Source organism: Pteropus medius, unplaced genomic scaffold, assembly GCF_902729225.1.
Source record: "Pteropus medius unplaced genomic scaffold, Ma_sr-lr_union100, whole genome shotgun sequence".
Lineage (NCBI taxonomy): Eukaryota > Metazoa > Chordata > Mammalia > Chiroptera > Pteropodidae > Pteropus > Pteropus medius.
Window position 1 is genome coordinate 25,686,969 of NW_024349802.1, and position 13,498 is coordinate 25,700,466.

At 40.6% G+C, this 13,498-nt stretch overlaps 1 protein-coding gene and 1 pseudogene across 1 annotated transcript in view; one reads left to right on the top strand and one right to left on the bottom strand.

Moving 5' to 3' along the window:
* RARB (retinoic acid receptor beta) overlaps positions 1-13,498 on the bottom strand; it is a 357,943-nt gene that overhangs the window by 259,779 nt on the left and 84,666 nt on the right. The window lies entirely within an intron of this gene.
* LOC120581791 (uncharacterized) lies at positions 415-533 on the top strand (annotated as a pseudogene).

Genomic DNA, 13,498 nt, shown 5'->3' on the forward strand with positions numbered 1-13,498 from the left:
AGAAGGCAGGAAAGCCTTTGACCAGTCTAAATCCAAAATAAAATTAAAAGTAAACTATAAGTTGGGGAAAGAGAAAAGTGGCTTCTGGAGCCTCGGTTTTTTCAACTGTAATGTTAGGAGTAGGGAGGGAGAGGTTGTAGGGTTGGATGACTTGTTTATAAGCTCCTTTCTTTCTTAATATTCTGTGTTTTAGTTATTGGTCTGATTATTCTGCGGGTGGGAAATCTAAACTTTAATTGTCCTTTGTTTTCCTAAGCCATTTTTTTTTTTAACCATTTGAGAATATGAAGAAAGCAATGATCCTCTTCTTAGAAAGATGGACACTTACATAGACAGATACCATTTTGCATCCCATCACAGAGGCACATAAATATTCTAAAGTCTATATATGTGAAACTTTTAAAAGTCAACAGAATCTACGGTCATGCTACCCTAAACAAGCCCGATCCCGTCTGATCTCGGAAGTTAAGCAGGGTTGGGCCTGGTTAATATTTGGATGGGAGATCACCTAGGAAGACCAGGTGCTATTGGAGTTAAAAAAAAAAAAAATAATGACAAATAAGGGATTGTAAGATGACAAGTTCACTTACAATCATGAAGTTAACAAAGAGGTTGCCTAAGCCTAAAAAATTAAAAAAAAAAAAAAGTCTACAGAGATCAGGTAAAGGGCCTGGATCTTTAGCCATTTAACACTTTCTCTAGACTATAGACATACAGGAAATGAGAACTCTATACAAAACTCAAATTCTCCAGGAACCATCTTGGTCCAGGGGCCTCAGGAACCTCCCACGATACTGAAAGTAATATCTACTTGCCCCTATAAAATATCTTCTCCAGAACTGCTGGGAAGTAAAACACAGTTGGCAATGGCATACAAATGAGATTTCTGGTTCACTTAAATATATTATGGATTCAGGCAAGAAAACAAGAGGAATAGGATTTCCAAATTATAACCAGTTATAGTAGCATAGGCCAGTTAATGGATAAGGGAGATCAACCCTGAGAATCATTGAATTAAACACTAAAACAATTTGGACAGGGAATAAGTTGAACCTCCCAGGTAGAATGAGATTTCCCCCTGCCCGACCCAATGATCCAGGTCATTCCCATCCTGCTCTTCCTCGAATAATTTCCCAGACATTTACCACCAAATAATTAAAATAATTGAAGAATTTTGGGTGTTTACTCCCTGCCAGGTATTCTGCTAAGCACTTTCATGTACAAATTCATTTTTAACCTCACATCGATGTCAACAGGTAAATACAATTAAAATCAACATTTTATAGATGATGAAACAGGAACAGGAACATAATTTGCCTGAGGTTCCTAAATTACAAAATTATGAAGTTACTTCCCATTCTCCTTTTCCAACGATATGGCTATCTCAATTTTCCTTTAAACAGTAGCTTCCAGCTAAACCCTAATTCCCAGCTTCTTTAGGACAGAAAGTCTTTGAGGATTCCTCTATACTGCCTTGCTGTTCAGATTTTCTACCGTGGGTGAGAGAATTTTTCTTTGTTTCTGGAACATTTCATGACATGTTTGTCTTCTGATCCTTTTCTAAGTTTCTTTTTTAAAGGTTCATTTCAAGTTTTGCCTCACTTGGTGCCTTACTGTCCTTAGAGTTTATTATATTATGTTGGATTATGCATCCTTGAGTGTATTTTTCTTGGACAGTCAACTCAACTGGACCCTAAGTCCCTAATATAGAAATCCATGGTCATTTACTGAATTAATTAACAAGATAACCTTTTGAGGAACACCCCTAGTGTGTGAGGTGAAGCCCTCCTTTCTCCAAATCCTCCATGTGTTTTTGTTCTCCCTTCTGATACTTCTTACTTCTCCTTGTGACTGCCGGTGATGTTGGGGTTGAAGAGTCACGGAGCTGGCTCTCATGTTCTTTCCTGCTTCTGATGATCTCACACTCGGGTTGGTATCTAATATCTAGCATTTTGTTACCTTAGTCAAAACTAAAGCATAAAAAAAAGCATCTCATCATTCTATTACAGCAATAAAAGTAGCACACTGACATACCAGAACTTTAGGTGGGGTCTGAGAAAATTTTCAGTTATTACTTAGGAGAATACGGCCCTCATCATCAGGTAGATTTAAAAAGCATGCCATGAGATAGAGACTGTTCTTAATTTCACTTCACAGATGAGGAAACTGAGAAACAGGAGTTAAATTGCTCAATATCACACAGCAGACACAGCCAGGATTTGAACTCAAGTACTTAAGCAATTTTATTCTTAACCACTACACCATATTGCTTCTCTAGCATAAGAGCGTAAATGGTAACATATAAATCTACCATTTAGGGCTATATATGTTCCTTTTGCAAAAATGAACAGATTAGGAATGTCTTCAGAGAAAAACATATAGAAATACTTTCTGGTATCTCATGAGGTTAGAGTATAGAACTAATCATATAGTGAAGGGTTGGTTAACTGGGCCATTATTTTCTTCTTATATGCCATGGTGCTCTGTGATAAAGAGCAGAGCAGAGGAAGGGCAGGAAATGGCTCTGAGAGCAAATCAGCAAAACTTGTAATTTTTCCTTCTATTTTTACAGAAGCAGGAGGGGAAAAGATTGGCAATTAATACATTGCCGACTGGCTTCCAGGAAGTTCCCACCAATGGGGGGCGGGCAGAAGAGGGGAGATACCAGGACATCACTTCCTCTTTCTCTTTGCCTTTGGTGGCTTCCCCTATGTGACCGAATCTCCTCTGGGGTTCTAGTTCCCAGCATCTTCCCAGCTCTTAGGCCCTGGCAGCACTATCTCTTCCTGTTGTCCCTTCAGCCTCAGGGGTAGGAGCAGCTTCTTGTTGAACTAACAACATCTGGGTTGACCTGACTTCCAAAGTTTCTCTTTCACTAACTGTGCAACCAACTCCCTGTATTAAATTCTTTCTGTTAGAAATAGCTGAAATGGTGTCGATTTTTCTTTATTAAATGCTGACTGATGGACACCTGGAATGAAGTCAAGATCGGGAGTTGACTAAGGCCACACAGTAGGTACTGAAGTTCTTGGAGTTCAAATATCTTTCTCCAAAACCTGAACCTTTCCAATAAAACAAACTGTTCCTCAGTGAGTACTCAAATGTTTAAAATTTAATTCTTAACTACTGACAGAATAACCCGTATAGAATGTTTATATTTATTTTATATATTTAATTTCACTCCTCTTCAGTTTTTTTAATTCCTTTTATCCTTTTGGCAAGTTCTGATTTGTTCAGGAAATTCTTGCAGATGTGGGGCCCTTTCCTGGGAAACAGATTGCGTTTTCTTCGGTGAATCCTTTGGTGAGAATCCCTTCTTATCTCCTCTGAAGTTATTGTCTCCTTGATACTTGGGCTGAAGCTAAGGAGGCTTATTGAATGGAACAAAGGCCTTCAGACAAATGAGCAGGGTGAGGACTAATGAGTCCTGAGTAGCCACGCCTGGCTATGACATGTGAAATTGGGCCCCAACGTTCTTTGCTTAAATTGTAAAAATGCATCTAGTTTGTGAGATTGTGACCCTGTAAGACTGGCAAGGGTAGGTGGGGAGAACCACTTCCTCATTCTGGTGGCAGAGAATAGACAGGAGACAGGACATACACACACACAGCCTCTTCAGCCAAAACTCCCGAGCCTGAGGTGTTTTCATCAAGCAGAATTGCAGGCAAGGATGGAGATACCATGTTGCGATGCTTTTAGGCAAATGGGATGAGTTATTGCCATAGACGCAAGCTGATGCCTATGTGTGGATTTTCTCAATGAGTAACTCTAGCCTTGGGAAATTATTTTCTTTTTCCAGTGTTCTGCAAAATGTCACCTGAACTTGGAAAATGTTGTGTTGTATGTTGGGTAATGTAATGTGTATTTGTCCTGTACTGAACAATTTGACTATAGAACAGCATCAACTACAACAAAAACATTAAAAATATTAATAGCGACTACTATTTGAGGGCTGATGATGGGCCAGGCTAAGTGATTTATTATAACACAATGAATTCTCTTAACAGCTCTATGAAATAGAAAGTCATTTTCTTGAAGTGACAGAGTCAGTAACCAGTCAAGCTGGGATTTGAACACTGACTATTCAGTGCCTTTGGCCCCAATTTCGACTACTGTGCTATATAACCTCCCCAAAGTGTGTCAGAATATGGACATAGGCATGTGGTGAAAAATTATGCATGAAGTGTCTGACCTGGTTGAGTGACCACACTGCTAGGCTGTAAGTAAATAACTCACATCGCTAACATTCTGGCTTCATGTACCCCCTCACCCCCAGCCCCAGCCCCAGAAAAGAAGACCGACCCCCTTTACTGAATGTCTAGGATCTTCCTCTTCTCTTGAGGGGATCTCTAACACACTGTGCTTATTTTGCATTACATTTTGGTGGGGCTCTTCAGTTTCATAGATCCCAAGGGTGTCTTTAGGCTAATGCGAAGGCAAAGCTATTTCTAAGTGACCAATCTCGAATAGCACAAGATGACTTTTCTTCATAGCATGGTGCTATGACTAAAATAAAGGACATGTTTAAACATGCATATTTTGAAACCAAGCCTTTATTCCCCTCCTGCCAGTGTGGACAGCTGACCATATCAAAGGGAAGGGAGCTTCTGCAGAGTCTGGTTTCAGAAGACATTGGTTCCTGAAAGTTTAAAAAGCTAAAAAGGGAGGCATTAATATAAATCTTTTCTTACTCAACTCAATCTGTGATGTGAGGCTACACAGAGTAATGCAAGCTCCCTTTCGTTTTAGAAGTACTTTCTCACCTCGTAATCTACTTAAAAAAACCCAAAAAACAAAAAACCCCCCCAAAACTACAAAAGTTTGTTTCTGTAGGCTTTTCCTCATCTCTTCTCCAGACTTCAAAGGAAGACAAGGGTTTGGCTCCCTGTCTAACTCTTGAGAAAAAGTGGACCATTTACTTAGTAACGTGACCCCGCCCACATGGAAGGATGTGCTCAGTGTGTGTCCCCACTTTGCCTTTACACGCTATGACACTGGGGAGGATTGACTCCATACAGGGTATTTCTTGGGTCCATTTCCAAATTACACTTTGGTGGGATGTGGGTGTGAGAGGTCAAGTCACCATCTGATGGCCCTACCCTTGCTTCATGAAGAGGGCTGAGGAGCATCCCTTGTATTTTTTGTTGTTGTTGTTGTTGTTGTTATTGTTAATTATCCCAATTCTCCTACTGGGGACAAGAGAGCCACTTTCCTCAGCAACAATCCTTGAAGCAGAGTATTCTCCAAGCAAAGGGCGGGGAGTCTGAAACAATTCATCTCTATCAGGGTTTGGCAAAACAATGGGAGGAAGGCTTACTCCCCCCTTCCCACCTATTAAAAACACAGTCCTATTAAATTGGTAAAATTTTAATGAGAGAAGAGGTTCTGTCGAACCCCATGAGTAGGGGAAAGTTAAAGTCCTAAGTTAAAGATTAATATTCCAAGTTCAGAACAAAAGGATGCTCTTTTGTGGCTCTGTGCTTATGCCTCTGAATGTAAACATTGTTCTGAGAGCCATTTTTTCTTTGCCAGATCTTTAAAGGGTAATAAATTAGCCCGTGGACAGCCATACAAGCTGCTACTAGATGTGAATGTGAATGTGTCTGAAGAAAAGGCTGACTTTCAATCAAAGTCTATTGAAAGAATGGTTGGATTTTCTAAAGAAGCATGTTGTGCCTATTAACCAACTTACAAAAGGGGCCATTTCCTTGATTTATGTTTGGTTGCTATAGAGATCCTGCAGCCCAGACTGGCAGGTGAAGCTCCCTTCTAACAATCTCCGAGGTTTTTCTTAGTTATCCTCAGAGGCCAAACTGAGGCACTGGGTAAAAGGCAGTATGCAAACAAGCTGTGTGTGTTTTAAAAAAAAATCAAACATCTGGCTCAAGCATTTTCACACATCTCTTTTAAATGATGACTTATTATATGCAAGACTTAAGGCGAGCATTTTTACAGCCCTTAAAAACATGAGTACAAAGAAAAGTTAATCGTTCTATTTGGGCCTTTTAATGAGTGGTTTCTGCAAGTGCAGCTGACTGCTTAAGTAATTTTACAGAATGCACAGCATTCGACATTTGAACTCAAAGTGATCTTCGAGAATGGGCTGTACCTTCATGACCCGAGGGGAGAGATGTATGTGTCTATATTTTTGTTGAGCAGATGAATTAGAATCATTTCATGCTAATGCCAGAGGGATCTTAAAAGATAGTTTTGCCCGGACCTTCTATTTTCCAGAAGGGAAAACTGAGGTATTACAGAAAGGAGGGAATTTGCCCAGGGTGACATAGGTGATCTATGGTACAGCAGAAACTCTCTCTTTAACAATACTCTTGCCATCATTCTCCTACCTTATGGGCAAGCCATAGAAAATTCCAGGGTCAGAGGTGAGGAGAGGGCTTGAACATTGATGATGGGGTAATTTCACATATAATTCTCAAGGAAAACATTGCCGCTGGGTAAAAGATAAACCAAAGATGATGTTCTAGGGGAGAGGAAGAGAAGGAGAAAGGAAAAGGGAGGAAGCAGAGGAGTGAGCAGAAAGCGGAGTGCACCCTTCACTGTCAAAGGTCGTTATAAAGGGAACAATGTCCTAGAAAGAGGTCAAAAGAGCCAGAGGCCAGTTATCAGCTGGTAAAGTAGTCTCTTCAAGCAGGTGCACTGCAGGTATAGGATCACTTCTGACTCCTGAATCTTGTTACCATGCACCCAGTCAGAGCTTTCTGGTGTCAGGGGTACTCCTTGGAAAGCCTTTTGAATGTTTTGGGGGTGACCATGAAGGAATCTTCTTCCCCCATCACTACTACACTTAACACAGTGTAGTAGTTTGCTAGGGTGCCATAATAAAATACCATACAATAGGTGGCTTAAACAACGATCCAGTGGCTCTGAGTCTGAGATCGAGGTATTGGTAGGGTTGTTTCTTCTAAAGCCTCTTTACTTGGCTTGTAGATGGCTGTCTTCTTCAGGTGTCTTTACATGGGCTTTTCTACCATGTGTGTCTATGTCCTAATCTCTTCTCATAAGGACACCAGTTAGATTGGATTAAGGCTCATCCTAATGACTTTATTTAACCTTAATTATGTCTTTAAAGGCCCTGTCTCCAAATATAGTCACATTCTTAGGTACTGGGGATAGGAATTTAACATTGAGTTTTAGGGAGACACGAGTTGGCTCATAACACACACTTACAAGAGATTTCTTTTTGAATAGTCTAACACTTCATCAGCCTGAAGGAGAGGAGCACATTCTCTAGAAGGCTCTCCTAAATCCCCAACCCCAGAACCCATGGGGGATTTCCACGGGCCTTGCCAGTACCAGCCAGAGCTTTTCCTAATTTCCAGTAAAGCCAGGATTTCTTCACAGCTCAGAATTGTGGTGATGTCCTTTCAGACACTAGGAATTTCTGTTAGCCTCATTCTCCATAAGGTCTTGGAGTCTTTTGGCTTAGAACTGTTTGCTAGTGGCTGATAAAGGAATCCTTTGGTTTAATTCCAAAAATAATTTATGGTTTATTCTATTGCTCTCCAGTACTTCCAAGAAACTGAAGGGAATGGCCCAGACAGAAAAAAAAAGAGAGAGAGAAATCCTTTTCCTCCCTCCCACTCTTTTATTATGCTATAAACATTTGTTAATAGAGCAATTATCTTTTGAGTTGTAAAGGCTAAGTAAGTATGAGGAAGAAAGGGGTGAAGGGAAAGTGCAATTCTTCAAGCTTAATGAAGTCAAGTGAAATTATCTCAAGTGGATGTAAGTTATGGAGAACCGAATCCTTCTTCTTCTTCTTTATTTATTTTTTTTTGCCAAAGTTTAATAAATGATTCCATGCCATTCTGTTGATCTAAACTTCCTTGCAGTTCAGTTTTGTCAGACGTCATATACAAATACACAATTAAGACATCTGTGGACAGCCTGGCTTTTTGGAAAGGTCACTCGGTGGTTGAGAGATGGTTGGTAGTAATGGGGAACGTGGATACTCTGTCTCTTTGATAGCCCGTAGTTCATAAAGCTACGCTCACTGAACATTTGCCAAGTGTCCACTATGTGCTCAGTGTTTTACACACGCCTCTCATGTCAACCTCACAGCATCCCTGTGAGAGAAGTCTTATTGTTTTTCACAAATGAGGAAATAGGGTCAGACACACTAAGGAACTTGACCAGGGTACCATGGTGTATGCGAGTTAGAGCTGACGTTTGAATTAGACTTTCTTTGGCTCTAAACCTGGGCTCTAACCTACTACATGGCACACCTGAAAAGGCTTCTTTGCTGCTCCAGACAACTGCGTGCACTTTGACACCGCGAAGCATTGCCTCACAGTGGAACGGTATAACTGGGTTAACATCATCTCTGGCTCATGGGATTATTATTCTAGAAGAGTTTGGCCTTCAGATACAGGTGAAATATGAGGGGTGAGGAATAATGGAGGGTTCTGATCTTTGGACTGTGAGAAAATGAACAATGGATGGGACATTGCATAAAGAGGGCAGGGGAGATTATAGAAAAGGGGACAGATGGGGAAAGATCAGTGTCTTGAATTTCTGCAGGGACAGTTAAAAGCAGAAATTTCAATCATTAGGAGACAAGGAGAAAAAACTAAAAGAGGGGGATGACTCCAAAGGATGACATGTTCTTTTTGAAGATGGTGGCTCTGGGATGATTTGCTTGGCTCTCTCCTCTCTCACTGTTTCTGTTGTGTGGGGTTCTGCTGACGGTCAGATATGGAAGCATTTCCAGTGGAGAAAGGCAGTTTGTGGCCAGGTAATCATTTACTAAATGGGTGCCACCCGGGGTAGGGTCCCTCATATGTGCAAATTGGGCTGGGTCATGTCCTGGCTACCTGAGTTATTTGAATGAACAGGCAGCTGGGATTTGATTTCAAGTGGCAGCAAAAATACTGAGAATATTCTGTACCAAAGATTTGGACCAAAGAAAATAGCACATTGACTGTGTCCTCTCTGCCTCAATTGGCTCCAAAAGTCTTACAGTAATTGTCACCACCAGCCTGACACGATTAAGAGGGGAAGAAGTGATCAACTCCTTTATAGTCTGCTTTTGAACTCAGTTCCAGAGTCTCTCTAGGTCATTTATTTTTTATATTCCAGAGCACCTTAGACATTTCCCTCCTTTCTCCAGCACAAACAGAATTGACTGCTAAATGCAGTATTGCCTGTAGCCCACAGTGGACAATTTCCTGTAGCTGCTTCATGTATTTACAGCTTGAATTTCATTGACAATGTTTTGCTATATTCGCCGCTTGCTTTTGATTCTAAATGTAATTTAAACTGTATGAATGCACTAAATATTTGGTTTTTATTAAATATAAATTTTATTTTTAAAAAACTTCACCAGCTTTGTGGACATGCAATAGTGAAAAATTTCTTCCTCTTCCTCCCTTTTTAATGCACACTGAATGCATAAGTTTGTAATCCTACATGCACATTTGCTTTTATCAAGCTCTAAGTGAATATGGCTAACAACAAATGAAAAAGAAATGTTTCTATTATAAGCTACAATTATTTCTCAAGAGGTCTATTTGTATCCTTCCTCAATTTACTTTTCAAAAGTAACTAAATAGTAAAAATATAAAATACACAAGATATATTTGCAGTAGAACCTTTTACAATTTACAAAAGGCTTTGCGTGTATTTCATTAGTTGATAGAAGGGAAGTTCCTTAAAATATTATCAACACATATAAAAGGAGCGATTCCTGATGCTGGGGTAAGGCTGCTGGCCTGATACTAAGGGAGGCTGAGGGTGTCTATGTGTGGACTAGGATGGATGGAAGCATTTACCATCCACACTTCCTCCTTCTGCCCTGCTAATGACCTCAGTCCTGGCCGGCGGGACCAACATCCCTTAGAATGAGAGGTTATTTAGCTTTGATATGAGTGCAGCCTTGGGACTCTCTGCAGAGAAATTGCTTATTCCAAAAATTTAGCATCTTTTTCTTATAAATAGAAACATAAGAAAAAAAAATGTAGTTTGGAATAAAGAGTATATGGGAAAAACAAAGCCATATCAGAAATGAATTTCAGGTAGAGAAAGGAGTATATATTTGTTGTCTGCTCAAAAGAGAAAACCAGAACCTACAAGAGCACAATGGGTGGTTAACTTTGTTTAAGATGATGTGCATTTCATCAGTGCATTTTCCCCACCAGACGTGAGACTTGTATCACTGGTAGAATTTGAATTACTTTATGTGGTGCACAAATGCAAATGACAAAACTGAGTCACACGGTGAGCAATAAGCTGCTTCTTCCATTGCTTCAAATTATTGTCTGGACAACATCTTCACAGCTGCAATGCATCCTGACCACCTCTCTGATCTCCCCTTAACGAACAGAGAGCATAACAAGTAATAGGGATGTTTTTCATGGGTGGCCACGATATGTACAGTTTTTTGTAAAACAAATATATTTAAGTAAAAACACAGGTTTATTTAAAGAGAAGTATTGAAAGAGAGTTAGTACAGGAGCCGCTCACTGAGGTGGATATATTCCTCTTGAAATGTGAAAACACAAAACTTGTCGGGCTGTTGGGAACATAGGAAAGAACTTTGTCAATTAGGAGGTGCTATTAAAATGTTCAAGTAGCCAGCGGAGCGTGGATAAAGATAAAGCCAATTTGGGGGCAGGGCAAAGAATCAGAGAGGAAAATAATTAGGGAGTTGCCTCTAGAAGGCCTGAGGGACAGAGTAAGAATGTAAGACTTTAAACTTAGGTAGCGGGGAGAGCCTGAAGTTTTGGACAGGGTGTGTTGTGATGAAATATGTGGCTGAAGAAAATTAATCCAGCAACATTGCATAAAATACACTGGGGAAGAAAGAGGTTAGAGAGGAGGAGAACTATGCTAAGGCTGATGCAACAGCACTAGAGGGGCGGCAGTAGAGAGGGAAGAAGAGAATATATTCAAGACAGATGGAAAGAGAAGGATTGGGAGTTTGCAATTAATTGATCGGGGTCGGATAGCTAGAGAATAGCCCTTGATTGAGGTAGAGAAGCTGAAGGAAACAAAAATAGGCAGGGCAGAAAAAGTAGGCTTTTAAAATATTTTTGAGTTTGGGTTTGTGTGTGTGAGTGTGCATCTATGTGAGTGTGTGTGTGTGGACATCCATGTTACCGAGCATGCATAGATATATTTGTATGTGTGTATGGGTGGTTATATAGGGATGGAGACGGAAGAAAGAGAAAGCCTAGGCTTATGCTCAGTTGTCTAAAATGGAACTTAGCATCTATAATCTTGCTTCTTTCTGTGGCTCTGCCATTGACTATGGGTAAGTTGTCACTCTCTCTGTGCCTCAGTGCCTCATCTGTCAGATGGAGATAGTTAGAACTAGGCCTCCTCTGTATCACCTCCCGTTTATCACTCTGCCTGTCTACTTCACCTGAAAAATCTCTCTCAAAATGTTCACCTCTCTCTAGCCCTCGGCCACCACCTGAGCGTAAGGCACCATCCTCTCTCAACGTGGGTTACTGCAAGAACATCTTAATTGGTCCCTCAGCATCAACTCAAGTTCCCCTCCAACTGGTTTTCCACACTGTGGCCAAAATGACCTTTCCAAAGTTCCAATCTGATCATGTCACTACCAACTGCCTTCTTTAAATGGCTTCCTACTGTCATGTTTCCTACAAATCCCCACCAGCCTGTCCCCCAGCCACGTGTCGCACCTATCTCTCCTCCTTTCTCTTGAGTGCATCAAACAAACAATGGGCCTTCCCAACATGACCTTTGTATATACTATTTCCTTTGCCTGGAATGCTTCTCCTTTCCCTATTCACCTAGTTAATTCATTCTTTATTAGCATTAACTCATTCCTCAGTATTCACCACATCATTCCCTCAGCAAAGCCCTCTCTGACCACGCCCCTATATGGGTCAATCTCCTCTGTTGGGACTATTCATATACTTTAGAAAACTCATCCAGGTTTTAATTATATATTCATTGCTTGCTCACTGAGGCAATGCTATTCTCACTTGTTAGACTGGAAGCTCCAAAAGGACTCCACGGTACTTGGCGATGCACAAGTAAATAAATGAGTGAATACATGAATAAACACATGTATGAATGAGTATTGTGGCACTTATCTCACAGAGTCGTTCTAAGGACACTTGGTAAATGTAATTACTATTCAAATATAACTCAGGATTTTGATTTATGATTCTCAATATTTCTGAATGTGCATCCAAATGATTTTACTAAGCATCTCGAGACCCTCTTCTACTCTTCACCTTAAAGGGATTTATGGAGCACCGAGTCGCCATAGTTTAGAATGTTGTCTCCTCATTATATTAACTATTGCTGCATAAAAATTACTCAAAGCTTAGTGGCTTAAAGCAATAACATTTATAATCTTCCAGTTTCTTTTGATCAGGAATCTGGGCATGGTTTAACTAGGTTCTCTACTTCAGGGTTTCTTACTGGCTGCAATGAAGGTGCTGACTAGGCTACAGTTATCTTAAGGCCCGATTGGGGAAGAATCCACTTTCAAGTTCATGTGTCTCTTTGCTGTATTTAGTTTTTCATGAGCTGTTAGATTGAGGGCCTTGATTCTCCAATGGATATTGGCTGAAGACTACCCTCGATTGCCACATAGGTCTCTCCAACATGGCAGCTTGCTTCATCAAAACAATCACAATGATAAGTGTGTGTGGGGAGATGCACATACACACATGCACAGACAGAGAGAAACACAGAGAGTGAGACAGAAAGAGACTGAGCGTGCCAGTAAGACAGAAGTTACAGTCTTTTATAACCTAATCTTGGAAATGACATCCCATCACTTCTGCCATATACTATGTATTAGAAAGTCATTAGGTACACTCTGCACACACAAGGGGTGGAGATCATTCCAGGGAGGGAATACCAGGTGGTGGGGTTCCCTGGGAATCAGTTTAGAAGGTTGCCCGCCCTACTCATACAAACGCCTAAAGGTAAAATTACTTAGTGACCATACCCTTAATCCTGTTTGACTAGGACCTAACCCAGTGCCATTCACAAATTGGCCCCTTGAAATGCTTGTGGTTGTTCCTGATAATGGAATAACCCTGCTTAGTACAGTAGACCCACAGCAGATGACCTTATTGATCCACAGCTTAAAATTTCTCTGGTTCTTCAAAAGGTGTGTCAGGGAGAGAAACAGTCAGTTTGACCCAGTAAGGTCATCCTTACTCCATTTCCATTAAATAAATATTCAGACTCTAGTGAGACACCTCTAAGGTGTCAGGTATTACACTTTAATTTCAGTAATTATGTGGCCTCCTGTCAGACTGATGTGACACCAGTGCTGAGATACAGAGGAACCGAAAAATTTCCACTTGGGGTCAGGCACAAAATAGAGAAGGAGGTCAATTAATGTTCTTCAACCTAAGTAGGCTGGGTATAATAGCGAAGACCTTGCCATGGAAAAGGTCCATACTTTCGGTTGCTCTTCTCAGGGTTCCGATTGGTTTCCACAAGCCCAGCTCTGCTTTCTGATCTGATCCATGCTGGCAAAGGTAGG